We start from the raw sequence: 13909 nt of genomic DNA, 5'->3' as shown, positions 1-13909 counted from the left end.
GCAAATGATTAAGCAGAAAACTCTGGTACCAAAATAATCAAAGGCAAGATTTACCGATAATGGCAGCAATGGAACTGTTCTATTGGACCATACTTCTTCCTACCCAATTCAGTTTGAGACAGACCAATAGAGACACTGTAAAAGACTGTGACTGTCTTCCTTGATGTTCAGACATCCTAGTTTCCAATAATTTATTATGGACCTATTACCTATGAATCAATATAAACATATTCATATTTAGGAATTAATTTTCAAAAGTACAAAGTTGAATTTCCTTTTGTTTGTTCTAAAACCATACTTTAAAACTTGAAGGGATTTCAATTATTCCATGTAGTTTTTGATAAAATTCTTTTATTTTTACTGACCAGAGTCAAAATATTCGTACAGTATTCATACTGCAGCACCTTCCACTTTCCCTTCGGTCACTTGAACTGCCCTTTTTTGGTTCTTTTTCTGCTTTCTTGAAATGTAGGAAGCAGAACTGTACTGGGTATTCCAGCTGCCATCTGTCTATCACTGTTGGAATGGCTTCTGCTATGCCAAGGCCTTCCAGTCGGTCTGTTTCTAGGACTACACAATCTTCTATACGTGTAATCAAAAGACGAACTTTTTTATCTCCTTCTTGCATAACTTTGGCTTCTAAAATGTCTGTGTCTGTCATAATAATCATGGCATGAAAAACCGTACACATTCCTCCCTTCCTTGGCTTTCATCTGATTTGGTGTCTTCCAATGCCCCTGGACAAGCTGTATTTCAGTCTGCCGTCCACAAGTCCACTTTCTGTCCAAAAACGTAAAGGGTCTTCAGCATCACGGACATCCTCAAATTGAACACAAGCAAATCCTCTTGGACGGCGAGTGTAAGAAATCAAGTGGAACATACACATCAACTATGGGACCAGAAGGACCAAATTCACGCCGTAAATCTTCAGATGGTTTGCTTAGCCTGTTGGTGTGCCCAGCAGAGACATGCCGCTGCCATGTCCTGCTACCTGTGGCCCCCTCAACACGTCTCTGGCACAGACGGCCAGAGGGCTCCACAATCACCTGTTCTCGTGAGACTTCACTCCTCGCTCCTACCTCCGTACAAACCTCGCTTTTTTTTCCTACTTTTAATGATCTATATGTCTGATTTTCTTTTTCTAAAATAAAATCAAATTATTTTGTGATAAGCAAAAAATATTGGCAATTGATATAAGCAAATGTCTAAAACAAGATCAAGTAAAAGATATTTATAGATGCCTATTGGCAGCAAATGTCCCTTACTTTATCAAAGAACCTGCCACTCACTACTAATTACATTAACAATACATTCTTACCATTTTTCCTATTAAAATAACATTAGAGGATCATAAACTAGCACTATTTCACCGTACATTTTAAGTAAAATTTAGGTTACAATATTTAGTTTACCCCCACTTTTTCATATGTGTTCTACATCTTTTGAATAAGGTAGAGAGCAAAAAAGGTGCCAGGAATTTCTGTTACCTTACTTCTGTACCCTAGTTTTGAACATTTATGCTGATTAAATACAAAAACTATAGAAATACCAGAAATTAGTTAAACCTAATGAATTCACTTGATTCAAAATAATTGATATTAATAGTTATCACTGTTTTCATTATCATCACCATCATAAATAAGCAACAACAATCAAATATTACAAATTATAAGCAGATTGTGTCGGTGGTAGATTATGTAGAATTCTTCCCAGGCATATCTTACAGTACCTAGTCACTTTTTAGAAGATGAGCAAAAGAAATAAGATGGGCAGCTGGCAGGAAAAAAACCTTTTTGAAAAGCAGTTCATCAACCTACGACACAGATAATTGTGCTTTGACAATATCTTAAAATTCCTCTCAAATTCCAATATAAATGTATTTGTTGTTATGGAGTCTGAATTCAGTTACATCTTGGATATACACAATTCTCTGTGATCCATTGCCTTTTTGTTTGCCATCCTTCACTTCGAAAGACATGTATTTGGGGGTAAAAGAGGAAGCATTTTAATTCACTGTTCCTCCTGTTCCACAGATAAACTCTTCCCCTTACTGAGTTTTCCACTTCTCAGTTCGTAACTTTACAAACTAGACCTGAACATTTTTGTCATCTCTATATTCTTCCCCAAAAATGTATAGAATTGTTCTGTCAATATGGTAGCCATGATTTCAAATTAAATAAAATTAAAATTTCAGTTTAGCAATTGCACTAGCCAGATTTCCAGTGCTCAATAGCAAACTATAACTAGTGGCTACCATAATTGGGAAAACTTTTTAAATTAACGAGTTCTATTGGATAGTGCTGAACCATATATCAAATGTTGTCTAGTTACTTGTTAAAACCTAATTAAAAACTAACATTTTAATAACAGTGTAGTTTTGCCATAACTTTTAATATTTGGCTTACAAGGTAGCTGATGTAATTTAAGGTAGAGTTAAATGCACTTGTTGCTAAAATATTCCACCCTGTTGCCACACTCCAGAAGTTATCTACAAATACGCTCCCAAAGAGGCTGCTTTACTGGGTAACCAGGGTTTAAATGAACCCTGCAGCATTTATTGCTGTGTAAGGAATCATTTCAAAATTTAATAGTATGGAAAGGCAATAGTCATTAATTGTCTCTTATGGTCTCTATAGGCCAAGAATTCACGAGCAGTTAAACTGAGCATTTCTGACTCAGAATCTCTCATGAGGTTGCAGTCAGAGACCAGCTGGAGCTTAGTCATCTGAAGACGCAGTGGTGCTGGATGACCCATTTCTAAGGTAGCTCACACAAATGGCAAATTGGTTCCTCTCCATGGGACTTCTTGAGTGTTTTCATAACATGACTGGCTTCTGGAAGAGCTAGTGATCCAAAATATTAAAGCAAAAGCTGCAATATCTTCTATGACCTAGCTGTAAATGTCTTATACCATCACTTCTACCATATTCTATTGGTCAAACAGGTAAGCTCCAAGTGATTCAGTGTGGTGAGAATCACACAAGGACATGAGCATCAGAGCACAATTGTCAATTGAGGCTATCTTGGAGGCTGGCTGTTAACCTACACTCAGCCCACAGTGTTTCTTGCTAGAGTGTAGGGGTTAAGCAGAAAAAGTGAAAAACATTACCAATGAATTTAGTCACTCTCTTGTGCCTGGACGTAGATTTGCCTAGTGATTCCCCAAAAGGAAGCTCCATGTTTCATTCACCCTTTGAGCTTTCCTCAAATGATAAGATACTGGAACACTTCCTACTCACCAGCCTTCCCCACACGAAATACATTTACTACTTAAGGACTGGAAACTTTACGAAATCAGACTTTTAATTGTTTTGACCATAGTTGCAAAATAAAATGTCTTGGAGGTCTTTAAGAAAAAATGATTGATACCTAGGTCTCAACAGAAATTGTAACGTAGTTTGTCTGCATGCAGCCCAAGAATTAGAAAGTTAAAAAAGCTCCACAGGTGATTGGAATGTGCAGTGACAATTGAGAACCGCCAGTTAGCGGAAGACCCTTCTGAATGTTCTCTTCTGTGACTCCTCCCTTCTTTAAGTGCTTCATCATACTTCACAACCCTTAGTTTCCAAATTCTGGCTCTTGTTTTTCAACTCAATCCCTGAGAAAAGTCTTCACTTCCCACAAAAGTTGGAGACTATCTTGGTCCCTTTCAACATCTGGTTACCTCCATTAACCCAAGATGCAGCTCATCCTTACAGAACACTAAGGGGCAAAAACTGGTTCTAGTTTTAAGACCAGGAAAGAAAGTAAAATGTTTGAAGACACTTCAGGATCTTGACTGTAGGATGCTGCAAATAATTTTCTTGTTATTTACCTAAGAAATAAGCACACCTTGACAAAAGGAAAATTAATATTTACCTGAAACAACACGGTCTTATCTAACATAAGAAAACAAGTTCCTCCTGTTAACAAGAACTTACCCCTGCTCCTTGCGAAAAAATAAATAAATCACCTCGGCATGATGACCTGAAGGCACATCTGATCCTTTCAAGACCTGGCTTATTTTGCAAGAGAAACAACAGTAGTAGAAAAAGACTCCTATTTTAGCCATCTGTACTAGTGCTAGCAGTTCTACCTATGTGGTTTCAGACCCTCATAATCTTTGCTCTTATAAACCGGAGAGGGGTGTCTCACTTTATTACACCACATCATCAAACAGAGACACTCCATATGTCTACCTTCATAGGCATTTACAGAAAAAAAAAGGTCTAGATATCAGCAATTCTCAAAATTTAGCTTGCCTATGAATTACCTGGGATCTTGTTAAAATGTAAATTCTGAGTCATGAGTGGGAACTGAAATTCTGCATTTTTAACAAGCTACGGGGAGACATCCACATTGCCAGTTCACAGGACACACTCTGAGTGTCAAGGATCTAGATATTATAGATAAATTAAGAATAATGACTACAGAGCACTTTTCATCTCTTCCCTTTGGTCTCATGCTTTGAGAATTAAAATGGTTTTATCTCACCCCTCCTCCCACTTTTTTATTCACAAAGTCTATAATATTTAAAGAATTCTATTATACTTTTAATTTCATCTCGTTTTACTACGGCAAAATGTCTTCTGAACTTTGTGTTATAAGAGTACAGATAAGTTTGTGAAAGACTGATAGAAAACATATCCTAAATCCCACAAAAAGGAATTAAATCTTCTTTACCAACCAGAATAAATATTTCACAAATATGTGTTCTTCTAAGTGTTATTATAAAACCTATGGAATGCAATACTTACAAAATGACTCATGCCTGGGAGTATTGTGGTCACATGTTAGTCTGTAGTTTACTGAGCTGTACTGATGTGTTTTATTCTAGTAGCCAATCTGTTATTGAGGTCTTTAGGACACAGGAAAAAAAAAATACACTCATTAGAAACATAGTACCTTCTACCTTTGTAATGAGGAGTCTGTATGTAGCCTAATTCACTATAGAGACCTAGAAATTATGTTCATTGTTTTACTATTTCTTTGAAGACTCCTTTGTCATGATTCTTGGCCATGCCAGTGTGTTATCTTCAATGATAAACCCAACTAAAATATCTTCCTGAACCTTCTTTGTACATTAATACCCATTCAAGAAATTACTAAACTATTTTTGAATAGTAAATTCTTGAGTTAATCACAACAGTGAATAAAATTACACCATTCTTTTGTCTTTTAGACAAAAGTCTTTCAATAGAAAAAGTCTACTGAAAGAGCAGAACAAAATATTGAAAACAGATGAAACGATACAAAATGTGTCCTTGTAATCTTGGCTGCTTACTACAACCAGGTTAAGCTTTTTAAAAAATCCACTTTTATCCCAAAATTATTTTAACTATAAAAAGGCACCAAACAATTATGACTCAGTATTTAACAAATTATATCATTCTTAGAACTGTTAGGTTAAAATTACTCCAAAATGTTTCCAGTTTAAGTTTCTATAATTGATTCACATTTGAGCAGAGAAAAATTTACCCCAAAATTACTATAAAAGTAGTTCAGTACACAACGTATCACTCTGGGCACCGGGGTGGGGGGTGGGGGATGACTGCTTCTTTTGCCTCCATCAGGCAGTCTAATCCTACAATGCTTCCAAACCTTGCCCAGCCCAGAATAAATAAATGTATGTGATGGTGTTGCAAGTTGGACGCCCAATGTTAACAAAAGCTAACTCCTTCATAAGAGTCACCCTTACCACAATCTTTACCTTGGAAATTACATCTGAAGTGGCTGTCTCAATCCCTTCAAGCAGTATATGTTGAAATTTTAGTCTAACTCCATGGTAACTATAGCAATGTTTATTTCATTACTAACTATAATAATGAACATAAAGAACTTTGGGGCTGGGCACGGTGGCTCACGCCTGTAATCTCAGTACTTTGGGAGGCCAAGATGGGTAGATCACAAGGTCAGGAGTTCAAGACCAGCCTGGCCAAGATGGTGAAACCCCATCTCTAGTAAAAATACAAAAATTAGGCCAGGCGCGATGGCTCAAGCCTGTAATCCCAGCACTTTGGGAGGCCGAGGCCGGTGGATCACGAGGTCGAGAGATCGAGACCATCCTGGTGAACATGGTGAAACCCCATCTCTACTAAAAATACAAAACATTAATTGGGCATGGTGGCACGTGCCTGTAATCCCAGCTACTCAGGAGGCTGAGGCAGGAGAATTGCTTGAACCCAGGAGGCGGAGGTTGCGGTGAGCCGAGATCATGCCATTGCACTCCAGCCTGGGTAACAAGAGCGAAACTCCGTCTCAAAAAAAAAAAAAAAATACAAAAATTAGCCAGGCGTGGTGGTGGGCACCTGTTTCCCAGCTACTTGGGGGGCAGAGGCAGAGAATTGTTTGCACCAGGGAGGCAGAGGTTGCAGAGAGCCAAGATCGCACCACTGCACTCTAGCCTGGGTGACACAGCAAGAGTCCGGAAAAAAGAAAAAAAAAAAAAAAAAAAAAAAAAAAAAACAACTTTGGACATAAATATATTTGGTATCAATAGTGAAATTGCCTAAATCTGGTGACTGTTGTTCTGTTGGCTCCTGGAAGGCCATGAAGAAATATAAAGAACATGTAATGATCCTCAGTTAAACTCCAGAATTAAACTATGGCTTAATAGGATTCCTTCCATTTGCCTAGAAGTTAGAAGATGTGGACTCTTGTCCCACTTTGTCACTGAGCAGTCTTTTGAATTTGAGCAAGACAATCAACATAACTGAGCCTTAGTTAATGTATCTATGAAATAAAAAATGGTTAGTTCCAATATATCCGAAGTCCTTTACATCAATAAAAATATAAATTGTCTACTTGTATTTTTAAAGCAAAATTATATTGTGTGTCTTACCCATTTCCCTTTCTCCAGTGATCTCATTCTTGATCTGAAGCTTTTTGGAAAATTTCAGCCACTAACTCTGAATTACTAATTATACTCCTGGCCTTTTCCATACAAGGGAATATACAATAGCCTATAAATGTGATAAATTACTAGTCCACAAATATTTACTGAGAAACTACTAGAGACAAAGTAATATATAAAACTGATTAGTATTAGAGCTTCACTGGAACTAGCTATGGGGCATAACTGGTAATATGACTAAACAGTGAAGCTCACAGGTAATGGATCAGAGTAGAGATGTACAGTGTCACCTTAAAGAGACAGGAGAGCCTCCATCTAAGCCTAAATAGTACCCATATGGACAGCGTTAGCATACTTGAGAAAGAAACGTGTTTGACAGAAACAGCATTGGTCAGCCTTGGAAGCCCGGAGATACAGCCTTGAGAACCTGTCTCTAGCACAGTTTAGATCCACAAGCACCCCTTGCAAAGGGTCCTCAAGTATAAAAGACATATAACTATCAGGCTAAATTGTAACTGGAATATAGTTCTTCCAACTAATTTCACTTTCATGGTATGCAGGTCCATGAAACTACCTTCTGATTCCAATCTGACATCCCACATGTCTGTCACTGTTAAGCATGGAAAATATGATCCCCCTAGAATAAAAATAAGAGAACTTCTTTTTCTGACTGGGATTAACAGCTCTTGGTGGACTGATAAATCTGTATTCTGAGCTTCCTGAAATGTTGGCAGGATGAAGGGGCTGCCTATAATGAACTCCTTATAATAATGCCAGACTTTCCCAAGGAAACCACTTATCACAACTGGGTTTCTGTCCCCTCAAACTTCAGCACATTTATTTATTATTTCTCTCTGTTCTCTCTTATTCCTTCTTGTTCTTATCCTCTCCCCTCTCCTTCCTTTTGCTCCAACAAAGGTAATAAACTGACATGGGCTTGGGTTTTAAAAATAGTTGGGATTAGACAGATATTAGAAGAAGGCATTTCAAAGACAGGTACAATTAAATTAGGTTGAGGTATTAAGTAGACCAGACCAGCCAGTTTAAGGAGTGATGCCAAGTGAGGTGAGACTAGAAGTTTAAGTAGTGTCCGGATCATGAAGATTTCCAATTAACAAATCTGTCCCCAGACAGTTAACCATGAGAGTTTTTAGGATTTCGTGAAAAATAATGACATAGAAAAAAGTTAAATTTTAGGAAGATTATGTATATTAAATAGAATTATACATGAAGGAGTATGTATGTAGTTTTAACTATAAACTACACAACACAAAAGTACATGGGTCAGTACAATGAACTTCAAAGAGATTACACATTTCCCTTTAGTGAATGGAGGTAAGGAACTTGTAGAAAAATGACTAATGTTTACTCACAAGGAAACAACTGGAAGGAGGTGGAGGGATGTGGGTGTGTCCATGAGTAATGCAAGGAGGAAATAAAAGAAAGAATAGAGATCTCTCTAATTCATCCAGTACCTTTCCTCAGGGATAGAGTCTGGCTTTCAAATGACCAGCAAGTCAACATTGGCAGCAACTCAGCCACCAGAGCAATATCCAGGAAGCTACTGGAATCACAGAGGATTTTGAAACACTGCGTCTGGATTTCAGTGTTATTCCTGAGTAAGTCTGTATTCTTCCCTCAACACCTCCTTCTATGAGAAATGGAAACTCGGGAGACACAAGGCAAGGAGGGACAACTGGACACACCAGCTGAATCATAACTTCTAGTGAAGACGTCTTTGCTATCATAGAATCTGAGTGATGGCTAATAATCAGACCAGCTCCCAAAAGTAGCTTTTCCTACAGGAGGGTGAAACAGCCTCAGGATTTCAGCTCAGGGGGAAATATGTCTGTATGAGTAGGAGACAAATGGAGTTGTGTATAAGCATATGTGTGTGGTTTTCAAAGCAGACGACAAACACAAAATCACATAGCCTCCTGGTCTGATGGATTTCCCTGACTTGGATGTTTTAGTGATGCAGTTTGACCCTCGAGCCTTCATCTGAGCTAAGGTTCCCTCCCTCTCTTCTTGCTTCAGCTCAGTGTTTTGCTTGAATCTGAGTCATAAGCTCCTTAAGCTGGCAGGAAGCGGATAGTCGGGCTGGCAGCTCGCTCTCCCCCAAGCAGAGGGAGTGTCTTGGCTGACACCTAAGCAACCTTTTCCATCCCCAGACTCTGTAACAGAACCAATGAGCATTAGAAGAATGGAAGGCTGGGCTATACTCACAGAGTAGAAGAGGGAAACCATCCTATAGAAATCCATTAGCTCAAGCCATGGTTAAAAATAAAAATGGCTTATGGAATTTCCTCATTCACTCATGAAGTCCTTAGCATCTTTTGTGTTCATCCCGCAAAGCTGCTCGATATACACTCTCAATCTAGCTCCCATCCCAGCCCCATGCGTCTTTATTCTCCATCAGGTTTCTGAATGATTTTCCCCCCTAGCAAACTCCATCCTTTCCTCTGCTTATCCTAAACCACAGCCACCTTAACAGCTAAGCTCATACTCACAAAGGTTGCCATGTAGGGACTTAGAAGAGAACACTACCAAGTATGACACCTTGGCATGCTGAGTACTTTGAAATGGAGGACATTGGAAAAGCCTCTGCGGGAAGATCTCTTTTCCCTCTTCCCTCTCCCTCGCTTAAGACATGTCATAGAAACCAGAATTCCTCTCCCAAAGGTAGGTCATAGAAATTAGAATGCCTCTACCCCAAAGCAAACCATAAAACTTAGAAGGGCCACTCTCTGACCTACCTTTCCTGAAAATAGGTCGACATACCCTCATTCCAGAAGGTCCTGCCCCCTGCCCAGGAAGAAATAATTCTACACAGAGATATCAGGAAGAAGCTGAACAAACAGGTCCTGCTAGGGTCTCTTCTTTCCCCCAGTTTATTGCCGTTAGATCGTACTTTTTGGCCCAATTGTTTTTCTCCACAGCTATCCACTTCTTTCCTTAGACTTAGCATAAAAACACACAGCTTTCCCTGGGTCTTCAGGTATTCATTTCTGAAGGCTCCCATGTCATGTAAAACTTAGTTAAATAAATGTATGATATGCTTCTCTTGCTAACCTGTCTCTTGTTATAGGTTGTGAGTCATGCCTCTTGTGATGGATGAGGGAAAAGCATATTTTTTTTCTCCTTTCAGCCCCCACTCATGGGTAAAGTAGTAAACTGCAATCTGAAGGAATTAAGGGAAGACCTCTCTGCTGCCCAGTTCCAGAATTCCCACTTTACTGCACGAAGAAGGGTACAGATATGATCAGAGAGGAAGGAAACATGGAGACATTATCAATCATTGATATTCCAGTTCCCGTAAGTTGTCAAATTAACTTCAACAAAGATCAAGGGCACAAGCAGAGAAGGAACCAGATTTGGGGGAAACAGAAAAAGTAGGAGAGAAAAGTCTGGCATATGAAGCTTGTCATACCTAATGATTACTACAATGTGGGTGACCTTGGAAGCTGTAGTTCAGGAAAAGGGAGGGTGGGAGTCTGAACACCTGGCTGGAGCGAATCTGCCAAAAGAGCTAAGGGGTGTTGAAAAGTCATGGCAGAATGTTGGCAGCAAACCTTACCTCCTTCATAGTTTTTCCTTCCACCAACCCGGTTCCTTAAGTTTAGGACTGAGACTTGGCAGGCTTTCTGCGTGCAGACCCCAGTAGAAAAAGTCTGTCTCACCAAAGAAAGATCCAACCCTCTGTATGCCCCTTTCCCAACTCCTTCTGACTCCCTTGCAACCTCCCACCATCACCTGCCTTCCCCTGGCCCTCATCCCAGCCTACTCAGACTTCTGACATGGGGTAAGACTTCAAGCCCAGGGCCCCTGGCCTGTTTTCCACCCGATGCTTCTCTCTCTCTGCACCATTGCCTGATACCTTCTGATTGCTCAGACCAGAGCTCTACTGTCAATCAAGTGCTTGACCTCCAGAAGGCAGTCTTTGGCTATCCAATTTAAGGAAAGTAAAAACAAAACAAAACAAAAAAATCCCTAAAATATTTGAAACAGGTTCTGTTTGGAAAGTTAAAGCTGGTGAATACTGAATGTGTAAAATAACGTCTCCCACTGTCCTAGAGAGAACTTTGCAAAGCGGCTATAGTTCCCATATTAGAAATATATGCAGTTTTGTTATGAATTGAGCTCTTTCTTTTTACAGACACTGGCTCTTTGTTTATTTCAGATATGAGCAGCTACACAGCTGCTCCCCCGTTCAATATTTGCAGCATATTAGTTATGAGAGATAACATTGAATTATTAATATAAATAATGTGTTAATACTAACCCACGTGTATGTAGAAGAGGTCTTGGAAAATAGTTCCTATGCTTATTTTAAAATGATACTCAGAATGCAATTTTCATAGGGGAGAAGAGGACACATATTCATAAGCACCAGGCTCAAGAAAGCCCATTTCTTTTTTTCAAATCTGTTCAGATGAGATGTGCTCTTCAGTCTTTCCCCACATGCCCATTCGGAACATTTCAATGCCAATCTCCTTGAAGACAGATTTATCTTAGAGAAACTCAACCAAACTAAGATCTTGTGGCTTGGTGTTTGAACACTGCAGATTTTATCTGACAGTTTGGGATTTAGAAATACAAGGAATAGAAGCAATCCATCAGAAAGCAAGGAACTTAATGAAGTCTGGTAGGAAACAGAAGTGACTTCAGGAAAACTTCATTCAAAGAGTTGAAGAAAGACTAAAATGATGAAAGTTGACTTACAGAGGAAAGAGTTAGGTGAGAATCTAAATTCAGACAATAATTCTGTCTCTAATGAGATATGTCACCTGAAGCTGAACTAAATGTTTTCTAATGTCTCATAATATGTTATAATATCCCATGAATGATGTACTATTTTATGTTCCTTTCTGAGTTCAGCCTCAAAGAAATGATGCAAAGGGAAATAGTTTATACAAAAATAATAATAAATAGTTCATACAAAAATAGTTCTCCTCAAAATAATTTCTTTATTTGCATTTTTTGAAATTCTTGAAGAGAACAGAGAATCTCCAGTAATGCTTTTAAAAAAAAAAATTCCTCTTTACTTTTATCCACAGAAAGACAAGAGACTTCCAAGACACTTTCTTCAAAATACCCAAGAATACTTCCCTCTAACCCTCCTGCCTTCCAGACATTGACTCCTACTTTTGGCCCTTCACCACTTCACCACTTTGTTATGACAATTGGTTGGCTGCTTTTTGCTAATCCTTTCCCCTCTCCTCTCACTTCTCAGGCCCCATCCCTCTATGGTTCATGCCCTGGTTCTCCATCACAAATGCCAGAGGGACAGCACAGACCCTCCTCAGACGACAGAACTAAAGGGGGCCAGATTCTTATTTGTCCTGCAGTGGATGTGAGAGACTGAGCATGCAGAGCGGAATGCCTTGCATTGTCATGCCAGACCTCTATTGATATGGCACCATGTACGAGAGGCTGAAGAAAAGACTGAGTCAAAAAATGAGACGTTGAATTTATTAGGGAAACTTACATAAAGGGACAGTCCAGTGGCAGTGGACTGGACAAGAAAATTGCTACTATTTGTAAAAAGCATGCAGGTTATATAGCACTTTCACTTAGCAGCTTCTACCTAGCAACCTCCATTTAACCCAAATAAAGGCCCTCTCTTCTCTGTATGGCCTGCATTCCAAGGGATGGACCGGGGATTCAGATGTCCTTCATAGATAAGGAGTGGATCTCCAGGTTGACCATTCCTGGATTCCTTAGCTAGGGACTCTGAACATACATTCTTCTTAGACCGTCGAGTCATTCTCCTAAGAAGGACTCCTCAGAATATGCTTAAGTTACTGCTCTCAGGAGCATCTGTCATTCACATATCCATTTTGATAATGGCTCATGCATAGTCTTAAGTAGAAATGATATTTTAAAATGCATAGCATATTCCAAAGGGTTTTCCAGATAGAAACGCTAAATCTTGATGAGTTGCTGTGAAGTATTCTATCTTGAAGTAGACTATATGGCATTCAGTGGAAATTAATGCATTAGAGCAACATGCATTGGTGTGGACAATTCTCATGCATATCTTCCTCTCCTCCAATACTCCGTTCTTTGAATACCTTGGTCTCCCCAGACTGTCAGCTATCTCTCCTCCAAGCCCCGCCTGGGTTCCCCCCTCGTGAACCATAGCGCAAAATCTTACTCAAGACAGTAAGCTGTGGCCATCACAGGACTTATCATACTTATTTGCCATTTCTCAAGAATCATTGTCCTGTGGCACCTGGCGACCAATATCTTAAAAATATTTTCCCATATATTTTGTCTGATTTATTTTATTTTATTTTATTTTATTTTATTTTATTTTATTTTATTTGAGAAGGAGTCTCACTATGTCTCCAAGGCTAGAATGCAGTGGCACAATCTCGGCTCACTGCAACCTCTGCCTCCTGGGTTCAAGCAATTCTTTTGCCTCAGCTTCCTGAATACCTGGGATTACAGAAGTGCACCACCACCTCTGGCTAATTTTTTGTATTTTTAGTAGAGATGGGGGGGTCTCACCAGGTTGGCCAACCCGGTCTTGAACTCCTGACTTCAAGTGATATGCCTGCCTCAGCCTCCCAAAGTGCTGGGATTACAGGCATGAGCCACCCTGTCTAGCAATGTGATTGTTACTATTTCAGTTAAGCAGGTTAATACAGTTCTTAATTGATCTCAACCAGAAGGAAATTCCCAGCAGCTATGGGTTTAACAGAAACTCACACTATTTGGTAAACTAAATTGCTAAAGAGCCACAGCTTCAGATACATAGCAGCCCTTCTGCCACCAAAACCAGATCTCAAAGAAAATCCCACAACCTTCACTGTGTTTTGGGTGCTTTCATCACAGTGTACAGCGTCACTCAGGGCGAGCAACTTCTTCTTGGGTGTATTAGTTTCCAAGGACTGCTATCACAAATTTCCAGAAGCAACAGAAATTCATTCTTTCACAGTTCTGAAGGCTAGAAGTCCAAAAACATGGTGTCAATTTATAATTATCTGGAGGCAATTAGAATGTCTTCATTTTATTCTAACACACAGCATCCAGCATTGTACTTTCTTCCTTAGACAATATCTAAAGTGTCTT

At 39.2% G+C, this 13909-nt stretch overlaps 1 pseudogene; it reads right to left on the bottom strand.

Annotated features, from left to right (window-relative positions):
* Window positions 1-390: 390 nt before the first annotated feature.
* Window positions 391-12599, bottom strand: LOC101035910 (uncharacterized; annotated as a pseudogene).
* Window positions 12600-13909: the final 1310 nt, after the last annotated feature.

This window comes from Saimiri boliviensis, chromosome 9, assembly GCF_048565385.1.
Source record: "Saimiri boliviensis isolate mSaiBol1 chromosome 9, mSaiBol1.pri, whole genome shotgun sequence".
Taxonomy (NCBI): domain Eukaryota; kingdom Metazoa; phylum Chordata; class Mammalia; order Primates; family Cebidae; genus Saimiri; species Saimiri boliviensis.
Note: the sequence above shows the minus strand (reverse complement) of the source record. Positions and strands in the feature narration are given on the sequence as shown.